At 46.9% G+C, this 13,104-nt stretch overlaps 1 long non-coding RNA gene across 7 annotated transcripts; it reads left to right on the top strand.

Annotated features, from left to right (window-relative positions):
- The first annotated feature begins 3,871 nt into the window (after nucleotides 1–3,871).
- On the top strand, nucleotides 3,872–11,955 carry LOC110343601. 7 transcript variants are annotated; one of them, XR_002385888.2, is made up of 8 exons: nucleotides 3,872–3,983; nucleotides 5,078–5,210; nucleotides 6,090–6,142; nucleotides 6,772–6,900; nucleotides 7,673–7,741; nucleotides 9,396–9,469; nucleotides 9,610–9,726; nucleotides 9,928–11,955. It is a non-coding gene; the product is annotated as an uncharacterized LOC110343601 (long non-coding RNA). The 7 variants fall into 7 exon arrangements; XR_002385890.2 differs by having other exon boundaries at nucleotides 3,873–3,983; nucleotides 5,078–5,138; XR_002385892.2 differs by having other exon boundaries at nucleotides 3,919–3,983; nucleotides 5,017–5,138.
- The last annotated feature ends 1,149 nt before the right edge of the window (nucleotides 11,956–13,104 follow it).

The following is a 13,104-nucleotide window of genomic DNA, read 5'->3' as shown; positions in this document are numbered from 1 at the left end:
GGGAGTACAAAGTCAAAGGTGCTTCTGTCATGAGCGTTGGCCCGATGGCTTCCCATCACTGCACAGTAATGTGGTCCCCAGGCTCAGAGACAGGCATTCATCACCCCATAGTAGCACAGGTTATGGGGCTGAGGTGTAGTCAGAAGAGAAGTAGCCTCAGAGCTGTTTAGGCAGAGGCTGTTTCTGTTAGCTTCCCAGGTTTTAGAGCCAGCCTCCTTTCCTTGGTCCACGACACCTTCACATATTTAAGGCTGACACTGGAAGGTCACCTGAGTCTCACAGTGTCCCCCACCTGGCTGTAATTACTGCTGCAAGGATCCTTCCCAGACAATATAGGGTAATATCCCCTCTTCAAGGTCAGCTGATGATTGGCCTTCACTCCAGTGGCTCCTCACCACCTTTGCCTGTGCCCTACAGCATCTTTTGAGCAGAGAGTTATTCTTACATCATCATTCCTGGGCATGGAGTGCTGGTCAGAACTAAATGGGAAGTGGAGGTGTCAGAAGATTTGGGGTTCTGTTCACACTGAATTCTTTTTCACTCCTGGTGACTCTCCCAGTGTGTCCTCATGTGAGCTCTCTGTGGTGTCTTTTACAAAGGTGCCAACTTCATTCACGAGACTTCAACTCTTACAACTTCGTCAACTCCCCAAGCCTGCCTCATAGTATCTCCAATTAGGAGTTCAAATGTCACCTTGTAAAACTTGGGAGACACAAATGTTAAAACCACAGACACCACCACAATCACGATGGAGATTGTGCCTGGCATCATGGTGAAGATCATACCAAGCATCAAGGTAGAGTGTATGCCAGGCATCATCGTGGAGGGTGTTACTGGCATCATGGTGGAGAGTGTGCCTGACATCATTATGGAGAGTATGCCAGGGCTCATGGTGGAGAGTATGCTAAGCGTCATGGTGGAGAGTATACCTGACATCATCGTGAATAGTATGCCAGGGCTCATGGTGGAGAGTACACCAGGCACCATATGGACCTGGCCAAAGAAAAATCTAGCTATCAGACAGCAGTATGCCAGGAAAAACAGTTTCTCCCTAAGATTGGGTGGTATGCTGTTCAGTTTTAAACCAACTTGACAGAGGCCCCAGGAAATGTGAACTTCAATGCAGAAAATGTCTCCATCAGACCGGCTTGTAGGAAGCCTGGAAGGCTACTTTCTTGATTAATGATTGATGTGATGGAGCCAACCCTATTGTGAGTGGTATCATCCTTCTGCACATTGTATAAGAAAGAAATCTGAGCAAGCCATGGGGATCGAGCCAATAAGCAGTATTCCTCCATTGTCTCTACTTCTGTCCGTCCAGGTTCCTTCCTTGAGCTCCTGCCTTGACTTCCCTCAGTGATGGAGAGTGACCTTGGAGTTGTAAGCTGAAGTAAACTCGTTCATTCCCCATGCTGGTAATTGATTGGTAGAGAACATGCCCCTGGGGGAGGATTCCAGGATGAGGCAGACCTATAATTTCACCCCTCCTGTGGGTAATTCACAAACATCTGGACTGCCACATAGCCAGCAAGTGGAACTTCTGTGGCCCAGCCAGCCAAATATCATGGATGTCACCGGTTGGATAAAAAATTAAAAGGTGAGTTCTCAGGTGTCATAACTGAGCCCAGGCCAGGAGGCACATAATCCCCTCCACTGAACCCGGAAGAAGTGCTGTGAGGTCGAGAAGCCTGTGTGCAAGAGAGAAGCAAGAGTTCCCAAGGGAACAGAAGCATTGACGGTGCACACATATGCACCCATCACGCACACACTCACACTCATTCACAACTCACTCACACATACACACTCACACACACACTCACTCTCACACACACGATGCATATACATGTGCACACACATGAACACACAAATAAATAATATATTTTAAGTGCATGCTATAATAAAAAGAGGAAAAATGACCCCAGTGAGATTCTGTCTCTGACTTAGCAAGCGGCTGCAGTATTCCATCTGATAATTGGCTCTATAGTAGCGGGGTGAGATGACTTTGCTTTTTAAACCTTACATCTTTAGATGTAAAAGCTATTCAGAAGTGTTTTAAACAAGAAGATAGTTAGGACATACTTAAAACTCCCTCAGTGATATTCATTGTCAGCCCTCTACTGACCACAAGAGGGCGCTGCAGACCTAGGAAAGACTGCATGACTCTACAGTGTCTGTAGAGGCCACAGGAGAGCATTTGATCCCTGAGAGCTGGTGTTACAGGTTTTTGTGAGCCATCATCTGGGTTCTGGGAACTGAACCTCCTTGCAAGAGCAACAAGTGCTCTTGTCTAGCCAGGCTTACTTCTTTTTATTAAAACAATTGTTTTTCATATTCCTGTCTGAACACGCACCAAGAATGAAGGTGGGAGAGGAGAATTCCGAGTGCTTGTGAGAAAACTCTGTAGAGGCATCTTGCCTTGGCAAAGAGCTTGCAGAGTAAGCCACACCCTTTGGGCGTGGTTTCAGGTGCAGATGTGACCCATTATCAGGTAGAGGAGGGGCTGGCTCATGCTTTCTTGGGTTGCTGAGAACATCGGAAGGGCAGAGACTGCATCTTCTGGAGCAGGAAGACCAGGGCAGTTATTTACTCTAATCAGAGTAAGTGCTTCACTAATAAACACCTATTTATTTATTTATCTTGGGTCTCTCAGTAAAAAAAGAGTCTTGTGACCTCAATTTCTTCAAAACTATGGAAGTGTTCTTGGAATGGGCCTTTGTGACCCTCCCAGGTGTATCAGATAGGAGTGAGCTTATTTTAAATTATTCACTACAACTGGCTCTTATTATTTTTCATGTGCCTCTACACAGTTTTGCCATGTGTAGCTTGTCCTTGTGGGTGAACAACTTACTCATGTGACTCTTAACTTTCAGAGTCTAAAATTGCCTGATGCTCTAAATAAAGTCGGCTGTTGCATGAGGCTTCAGTCAGCATAATTTTTAGGCTTAAATCTCTCAGGTTCACACCACCAATTAAAACAGCAGTTTCTAATCCCTTACTTCTTCTGAGCTCCTCCCCAGCTCTCCACCCATCAGACTCCAAGTCTTCTCTCTCTTTCTCTTTCTCTCTCTCTGTCTCTCTGTCTCTCTCTCTCTAGAAAACAAAAAGACAAATTGAAAAACAAACAGATCAGAAAAAAGAGAAGAAAACAGCTCAAGAAATGCATACACGCCACACACAAACCATAAAGTACAAAATCAGAAACCATAATATACAAGTCAAAGACTATTAAGATTAAAAACTGTCCATAGCACTATGAGACAGATCTACAAGGATGGCTTTGAGTTCATTTTGTGTTGGCCATCAACTGTAGGTATGGGACCTGCCCAAGTGTGCCTTGTATACCCAGAGAGACTCCATTGCAGAAAACATTCTTTCCCCTGCAAGCAGTTGTCAATAAGAGACAGCTTCATGGTTAGAGATGGGGTCTTGTGTCCACTTCCCCCTTCAGCTCTGGGAGCCCTTCTGGCTTGAACCTGTGCTGGCCTCGGGCATGCTGCCACTGTTTCTGTGGTGTCTGGAAGGCATTGTTCCTTTGTAGCAAGCATCCCCTCTGGCTCTTAAAATCTTTCCACCCTGTCTTCTGCTCATTTTTCTGAGCCCTGAGGGGAGAGAGAAAGACATCATGCAAAAGAGTTTGAGCAGGGCGTTGTTTTTTTTTTATTAGGGGGAAAGGGGAAGGGAGAGGCCAACCTCTAGGGACAGGAGCAGCAGGAGAGAGGAGAAAACAAGCATGAGAGCTAGATGGGAGGGGGCAGGGCCCTTTTGAAAGGGAACACAGTGAACACGCACAGGTGGTGCTCTTAGTGGCTGCAGCTGACGTATCCTGTCAGAACCCCAAGGGCAGGCCAGTACAGATGCCTGGATACTAACAGGCATCCCATTTAAGACTGAGTTACAAAGTCTCTCCCTCTGTAAACATTGTCCAAAGGTGGGTCTCTCTGTTCGTTCTCATCTACTACAGTGGGAAGCTTCTCCGATTATGGGTGAGTGAGACATGGATCCATGGGTACAGCAGAATATTGTTAGGAGCAATTTCATTGCTATGGTCCCTTAGCGGAACAACAGTCTTTGGTCTTCCACTAGGCCCATGGCCTATACAGTCTCTAATTATTGACATCTCGAGCAGTGCCAGGCAGACATTATATCTCACGGATCAAGCCTAAAATCCAACCACATAGTTACTTCCACAGCTTGTGTGACACTATTGCTCCACCGTATCAGGCAGGCTGGTCACAGTTGCAGGTCACAGGGCTTGTAGGTGTTGTGGTTGTTACCTTTCTCTTCTGGTAGCAAGCAGAGTTACCCTTCCAGAACTGTGAAATATAGATAGTAGGGGTGAAGGCTCTAGTTGGACGGACACCATCTCAACTTCTCCAAATCCAATGAGATATGTAAGTATTATCTTTGGCAATGGGGCCTACTTCAATTTGGGGGAACAACCAATAGCTAATGAAAAGCAAAGCCCTGTTTTGCTTTAGTACTGCTAGGTGAGTTAATCGGGCAAGCTACTAACCAACCCTAAGTCTTGATGTAGAAGACGAATCTCACAGGGGTTCACCAGAGGAAGTGACTTCACTGTAGAAATACTACGGTAACTACATTCATGGATATTGAGGACCCCATGAGCCCACTGAAAAATCCCACGAGATCAAAAGAAATATATACGCAACTGGAACCTTTCATCTTCTCCCCCTGAGAACAGACCAGACTTTCAGACTCAGGTGTGGCCACAGCTTGAGTTTCAACTTGTATTGCCCTTCCCTTTGAATCTGGGCCTCCCTGGAGTAGTGGACATGTTCTGCTTTCCCAGTAAATCTCATCTATGAATCACAGGTCATCACTTCAGACACACTGCATTGTGAGAGGAGACAAGAACACCACAGTCAAGGGGATAGACCATCATGGGAGGGCACACCAGAGATTGTTAACCTTGGTTAAAACTATCCACAGCTTCTAAGCAGTTTACCAGACAGTTCATACTTTAACAAAACTGTTGGTGGATCTCACTTTGCTTAGCCTAATGTGGCCAGAGTGAATGCCCATTTCAAACTGACCGTGGAAAAACTGTCTCCACCAGCCACCTCAACTCCTGTGTGAAGAGAATGTGTCGTCTCAGCTTCCACCCCAGCACTGCCAAGGTCTGTGAGCGCTGATGAGATACACTAACCTAACTGCATTGACTCTTCCTCTTGCCATAGAGAAACAGAAAGGTAATTGGCTCTTCTGCCATTCTTGCCTCTCAGCCCAGAGGAGGGCAGACCAGCCGATACCAAAGCTAAGCTGATGAAGGTGTTTTCTTAGAGTTCCCGCCTCAACCCTTTGCATCTAAGTCAATGTTTGAGAGTGCTGGAGTAACTTGCTACTGGTCTGTTTCCCACATGGCAGGAATGACTATCCATTTGGCTCAATAGCTTTCTTATTGTGCCTAAGGCCTGCAAGGGGCTAGGTAAGCAGTACTGGCTTTTCCATGTGAGGGAAGGCAGTCAGTGGGAATACTGTCAGTCATTAAGGGAGCCGTAGCACCAGGGAATCCATTACCTTGGGATACCCTGCTGAGCTGTCTTATGTTTCCTTAGCTTCCCTGTCATCCATCTTCTTTGTTCACCCCACTCCCCCTCGGGTTCACACCATCCTCCAAGCCTCCTCGTGTGTGATGGCTAGGGACTTCACTGTGAGCCTGTCATTGAACCAAGGCAGAGGGCTCACAATAATGAAGCTTCTGTGTGTGTTGAAGAGTATGAGGTTGTGAGTCTCTGTAGGAAAGGTTTATGCAAAGGTGAAGAGACTCCCCAGCCTCCTCTGAGATGCCAGCCCTCTGCAGCCAGGGAGATGAGTCACCATTACAGAGAACTCTCTAAGTTCAATGCTGATGTGCTGCTATGCATCAAAATAATTATATATCCTTCCCAAAGTGGGGGACACGATATCGAGAAACTTACCACAGTTGTCCAAATCACATACTGTTATCACAGTATGGGCCACAAAGACTGGCTCCTGGTGAGGCGACCTGGGTGGTTGGCTCTGATGTCACTGAGTTAAGTGACTTTGCACTAGTGACTGAGGCTCAGAGGGTATTTCATCCTCTTTAGGAGAACATCACTGAAGATGATCAGTCATCATGAGTCCGGTGGCTCAGAGTCAGGTGATGTAGTTAATGGCAACAGCCTGGTATCTCAGCTTTTCCTGAGCAGGAGTTAATGGTATTTCTTCTGGTACTCAAATTCAGCTGGGTCACCAGCTCTCCCTCAGCAGGAGAGTCATGGTGGTGAGAACTATGTGGCTCCCCACAGGCCAGCCAGGCCTAGCGCCAAGCTCACAGGCGAATATTCTCACATTTGCACAGGGAGTTCCACACACACTGGCCGAATTTCCAGTTACCTAACCTTCATATACAGTGTTTAAAAGGAACCTGAAAGAACATGGGAGAAAGTACAAATGTGGACCAAAAGGCTTAAAATGTTATGAACTTTGCCAGTAAGAAGTGAAAGGGCCTTCCAGTTGCCCGCCATGGTGCGGGTATCTCGATCTGATATCAAGGTATAAGACACCCTCAGCAGTGTCCACATCCGTGAGCATGAGTAGTCCCCCTCAGAACTGCAGACACACGTGTGTGAGTCTGCTGTAGCATGTACTTTCAAAAAATTACTTCTCTTGCCTTAAGGCTTTGAAAGTGCAAGTGCCTAGGATTTCAGCAAAAATTTTTACAGTGCTGGCATTGCTTAATATTTGTTTAACTGTATTTTGTTACTTTTGTTGCCTGCATTGTTTCAGGAGGTATAAGTTTGCAGAATGAAGAGAAGCATGTCTTCTGCTGCTAGGAGCCGGCTGCTGGTTCTTGGGGCCAGTCTCCTTGGCAACTGCCCACTGCCTTGACCCAGTCACCTACAGCAGCAATTCACGGTCAGGATGGGTAGATTTTCTTATCCATCTTTGGCTTCACATTTGTAAATATTTGCTTAGGTTTTGCTCTTTATGTTCTCAACCACACCAGCTTCCATTTGGAAAAGGAGCTTTGGAAACATTCTTTCACTTTAAAGAATAGCCAGTCCTCTCCCACAAGCTGCCTACCGTAATTACTAATGCCATCAATCTGCCCAGGGAACCTTTCTTGTGGGTTGTTACAGCATCGGGTAAAGAATTCTTGGCTAAAGGGCTTGCTGGGCTCTATGGAGAGGTCAGAACCAGTGGCTGACAAAGCTGTTGACTCTGTGCCTAATACCTTGCTGAGAGTAACAAACCCAGCCTGCTCTCCCATTGCCTGAGACTTTCCCCAAGCTGTGTCACCAAGGTCTGGAACTGGACTGAAAGGTCTTCATGTTCTTTCTCGGACAGGTGCCCACGTCAGCCTTGGTCAGTTGGTGAGAAATGGAGTGTTCCGCAATTCCAAAGAGGAGGGAATGGTGTCCCATGCATTTCTTTTCCCTCCAACTCTTCCCTTTGAGTCATGCCAGGCTCCCCTCTCCTGAATCTGAACCACCTCAGATAATTCCGGAGGGAAATCAGCCATTTGTAATCAAGATGGCTCATCTTGGAGGCTGTGTATGTGCTGACCAAGATACAAAAGCAGTTTCGTCTCATGCTTTACTTTAAGTATTCTCATCAAATAAACTTTTTGCTCATCATGGTTGAAATAAAGATATTTTTGCTTGTTTTTGTTTTTCTTCTTCAACAGCTGCATTTGGTGACAGGTTGAGGATGCTCACTGACAACTGAAGAGTCCATCTGACTAACAGGGATGGCTGTGAGTAACACAGGTCCAATCTGGGTAGCAGAGGGCAGGTGGGAATTGAAGCCCAACACCCACATAAGAGAAGATATCCAGTGCTCTGCAGGAAAATTGCCTAGTTTTGACTAGGCCACTGTTGGCCAGGAGTCTTGGTCAGTCAAGTCTCCAGGGTCCTCTTTCTAAGCTCTCCACACAGCAGCAGGCTAGCCCAGTGGCTGTTCTCAGGCGAGCACGTTGAGGAACAAGGTGCCATGCTGAGTCATAGTCAGAACAGGTCACTGGTCTTCAGGAGCTGAGGCACTATCTAGACAAAGCCTGCAGGTCAGCATCTCCATGCTCTAAGGTCAGAAAGCCATGGGCTATGGAGGGACAACTGGTAATATGAAAGAGGCCACTCAGAGTCACGCCCTGTTCATCTACAGTCTAGGATTCCTAATGCACAGTTGCTAGGAAATCTGGGTTCTTCATGACCTTGACTTTGATGCAGAGGTGACCTTGGTGGAGGATTGTTGCAGGTGACCCTGCTCGGACACCCCTTGCAGGAGTGGGTGAGAAGACACAGCACCAAAGACACAGGCACTGGGAGTCAGTGAGTAACAGAGCGTGTCGCAGACTCATTTATTAAGGAAGTTAGACCTGCCTTTATACCCCCTCCCAAGGTCCCATTGGCTCAGGTGACTGACTCGGTTGTGTTGTCCTTTCCTCATTGGTATCCCTGGGTCAGGTGTCTCCATCATCAGGCTCTGGGCTTTGAGGAAGGCTTGGCGGCCTGGCTCAGGGAGGAAGTGTCTACTGCGCATGCACATGAGGCATGACCTGGCCACTGGACTCAGAGGGATTGCAACTTGCATAGATTGGCCACAGTTTCTCCCACATAGGATGAAACACCAACATGTTCGAAGGGAGGACACCCAGGGTCTGGAGTCCCATCCCTCTGGATTGGCTGAACTGAATCTTAGGGTCAAGCTTGGACAGCAAACACCTTTCATGGTTTCCTCAATTAAACCAGCAGAACCATCATAAATCCTATGTCCAAAGCAAGTGTTGGTCCTTCCCCACAGACACTAACAGGGTAGGAGAGTGAATCTAGTGAGTTGCTCCCCAATCCTTCTTTTATGTGTATGCTGGTCATGAAATCTCTGTCTGGCCAAGCAAATCACAAATGTCCATATGAAGTCCGGCTGCAGAGGGTGTCCTCGTGTGATGAGGATGCTACACTCTGGCCCTCCCATCTGCACAGTGAGCATGCACACACTCAGTCCCAGGCAAGTGACCTTGCTTGAGCCTCTTTGTCAATAGAGGACATCTTTACTCAAGCACTTCAAGACGTGGCCACCAGAGGGAAGCAAAGGACTGTGGGTGGAAAGTAGACACAGCTGCAGAAGTTCCTGGAAACCCCAAGCCTGGAAGATTTCTCTTCCTGGGCTGAGCATCAGGTCCTTTGAAGGGTATGAGACCAGATCCATCCCATAAATCTGCTGTCCATCCCTGGGGTTTGAATGTATACCATGCATAGTCTGCTAGTCAGATGATTTCAAAATCTTTCTTACTTGCTTTTTATTCTATTCTTTATTTTATTATATTGCTTATTTCTATTTTGTAAAACTATTGAAATGCACATTGACCTATATTTTTTCCCAGAAAGTGTATGACCTTAATGTCTCTTCAGGACCATGTGAAGGTATTGAAAGCAGCATGAGGCCGCCCTGCCACCTGGGGATGGAGAGATGCCATTATCAGCAGGTGACAGGCCAGGGATGGGGTCTCCGTGTGATGCTTGCTGACATGAGGTCTCCCTTTGTCCTGAGGACATCAGGAATGAAGGTACAGATAAGGCTAAGGGGGAGAGGGGATCCACATTTCCTGAATCTTTTTGTCACCAGGTGATAAGGATGAAGCTTTTGGATCTCCCAGGACTTAGGGACAGTCCGAGACCAACGCACATCTGCCAGGCTCAACCCAGTGGAGGACTACATTCCAGGGAGACAGACTACTCTGTGGTGAGTGTATTTTGTCATGAAGGGGCTATGTGAACCAGTTGGCAATCAGGGGCCAGCAGGTTTTCTTCCATGGTTAGCACAGACACGTGCGGCTGGAGGTGGGCACGTTAAACATGCCTGTTAGCTGAGCCATGATCACATCTGACAGACATTCTTGGAAAGAGCTCCCAGAGTGCCTGGTTTTGCTTTGCTTTGATCCAGGAGTGCTCGTGCTGTGTTATATTCTGCTGCTTCATAGCACAACCATAACAAATTACCATGAAATCAACAGCTTCCAGCAGCATCAACTATTTCCTCAGGGCTCTGAAGCAAAGAAGACTGGAATCAAAGTGCTGGCAGGTCTCTGCTCACTCCAAGGACCTCTAGGCTGCTTTCTTCCTGCCTCTGCTGGATGCCCATCATTCTTAGCTTATGGTGATACCCTCCAATCTCTGACTCCATCTAAACTGGGCCTTCTCTCTCCCTGTCTTGTGTTTCTCTGGGGAATGTTTCTCATTTGGGACACTCTGCTCAGTTTTGTCACCCCCACACACACAACCCATGCGATGCTGTAGAAGAACTGTTCAACTTGCTAGCTGTTCAAACTCTTAGATTTGAAAACGCAGGATTCAGTTAACACTCAGTTCCACTGAGTCAACATTATGGAGTACATGTGATCCTCAGTCTCATTTGCCACTGTCCAGACCTCAAAACCAAAAGATGACAGACCTGGGGCTAAGTTGCAAATTGGAGCTGACCCAGAGAACTTGATGTAAAGCCACAATGCCTTGGCAGGGAATTGCTACCAAGAAGGCCCCTTGAACACACCTCGGTTCCACCAAGGATTTCTCAGACACCCTCAGCACCTTTAGCAAGAGAAAACTGATTAAAAATGTGTGCTTTCTAATTGTTGGAATGCTGTTTAATGCAAGAGAAAAATCAGTTGTCTGCATCCAGATATCCATCTATTCATGCTCTCCGTCCAGCGCTTCCCACAGGGAGTCTTCACTGACCCCGTTTCCTGGATGTGAAAAGATGAGTCCTTCATCACTTTTCCTGAGGAAGCTGAGGAAGAGCAGGACAGGTGACCAGTGTGGCAGTGTGTCTGTGCATCATAGACTTTCTCCTGTGGATGGCAACCCACCAGGCAAATGCATGAAAAATGGAGCCACACCTACCAAGCCCCCATCACAACCCTTCATAGCACCCACAGTGTTCATCCTCATCCCAGAGCTTAACATTGTGTGCCCTTAACAGCACAAACCAGAACGTTCTAGAAAGGCCTGACCACAAATCCTCCCCAGTCTATCCCATGAACCCCACATCTGATCCTTCTTGGATGCAGGACACCAACTCCTGGCTAGTCCATGAATCCCAAAAACAAGTCCACAATTTTCTTTGAGACCAGCTGTGATGAGTGTCCTTGGTTATCAAAATGACTACATCTGCGGTTAACTAAAACATGTGAGAGGTTTTTTTTTCTTAGTTTTAAGTGGGAAGCTCTACTTCTAACCTGGACCTTTTAAGTGGGAAGGCATACCTTTAATCTGGGTCCCACCTTCTGCTGAAGCCTGTATAAGGACATGGAAGAAGGAAGCTTTTGTTTTTTGATGGCTTTCTCTCACCCTCACTAGCAAGTCAACTCCTTCTCTGATGTTAGAGCCTATTTCTTGGGGATCCTGGCACGTACTGAAGACCAGCTGAGACATCCATCCTCGGGGACTAAGGGCTCTTGAACCTTCCATTTATAGATGGTTATTGATAGATTATCAGGACCACAGCCTGTGAGTCCTTCTTATAAGAGAGACAAAGATTCATTCTATAATTTCTGTTACTCTAAAGATCTCTGAATAATATACCAGGAAGCCCCAACTTTCTTGCCACCATGAGGCCACACCATAGTCACTTTGGTCACTGTGTTCTCAATGATGACTCTGCATCAAGCTGCATGGTGGATGATGTCTTTCAGCCACAAGATGTGAGGATCTTTGCTTTGTAGTAGGGTTTTCTGTAGTAGCATCTCCTCTTACCAGTGAATGTGTTAGTGGCCACACCCCTTTGGGCGTGGCATCAGATGCAGCCCTGACGGGAAGGTGGAGATGCAAGGGGAGCAGTCACTCTCCACTCTCCTTGGGTAGCAAAGAGCTTCTGAAGAGCAGAGACTGCATCTTCTGGAGCAGGGATGCAATGGTGGTTCTTTACTCTTATCTGTGGAAGTTGTTCCCCAATAAAACACCCATTTATCACTTATCTTGGGTCTGATGAACTCATTACTACCTGTCTTCAATTATCATACCCATAACTCTGGGGCAAAAATGCCCCTAGACACAGGAGAGGAGATTAGAATACTTTCTCAGAAGGTCTAGTGAAGACTTAGTCTCTGGAGAAACAGCGTGGAGAGAGAATCTTCCATGCAACCTGGACAAACAAGCTGAGAGGCAGGTTACAGATGATATGACAGGAAAGAGACAACCCGACTTTCCTGAGACAATCACAGAGGAAGTTCCTACTGACTGAAACGGGCTTGCTTCCACACAGGGCGTGTCCCTGGATAGAAGACGCAAGGCTGGAGGACCTGGCCACTGGAGGCTCAGTCAGGGAAAAGATGCGTCGAAAGTGGCCACACACAGCTCACGATGGCCACTGTGTCCCTGCTAGCCTGAGTTGTGCATGCCCGAATCTGAATCCTGACCCTAGCTGTGTCTATCTAGAGTACACCTTGATACCATGTGAGGCAATCCTCATGTACAAACTGTCACAAAGAGGTACAAGAAGAGACTTACGGTGCAAACTGTCAGAAAGTCACAAAATGTACAAGATGAGACTTGTGGTACAAAGTGACAGAGAGCCACAAAAGGTACAAAAGGAGACATAGGTCCCCTGCCTGACCTGAAGAATCCAAACAAAAGGAGACATAGGTCCCCTGCCTGACCTGCAGAGTCCATCTGATAGGGGAAGTGGTGTCTCCTGGTAATTTGACTCAAGGCGTGCTGAACTGCAGAATTGTCTCTAGCGTCCTGTTCCCTTCCCAGGGCCTTTAGTTATGTGCATTATGACTCCTTAGCCTATCCAGGGCTCACAATGGACAGAGCTGGAGAGGTATCATCTAAAATTCCACATGGAGTATTAGCTCCACAGGAGAGAGGGTGTAGTCTGCCAAGTTTTGTGAAACAAATAGAAAACAAGGCCACGAAGCCTTCGGAGAAACAATCAAGATAGATCTGCAGTATGCAAGCTCAAGGGCATGCTGATTCTACCACAAAAGAGACCCAGGTCAAGGGGATCACATAACCATCACCTCCAGAAAGACAGGGCTTGATGCATGAGAGAGTCAGGATGTGAGGCCTTGATTCATATTCAATTCATGACATCCACCGGCATTTCTGTGCCAGTACATTT

Source organism: Mesocricetus auratus, unplaced genomic scaffold, assembly GCF_017639785.1.
Source record: "Mesocricetus auratus isolate SY011 unplaced genomic scaffold, BCM_Maur_2.0 Super-Scaffold_100015, whole genome shotgun sequence".
Classification (NCBI taxonomy): domain Eukaryota; kingdom Metazoa; phylum Chordata; class Mammalia; order Rodentia; family Cricetidae; genus Mesocricetus; species Mesocricetus auratus.
Note: the sequence above shows the minus strand (reverse complement) of the source record. Positions and strands in the feature narration are given on the sequence as shown.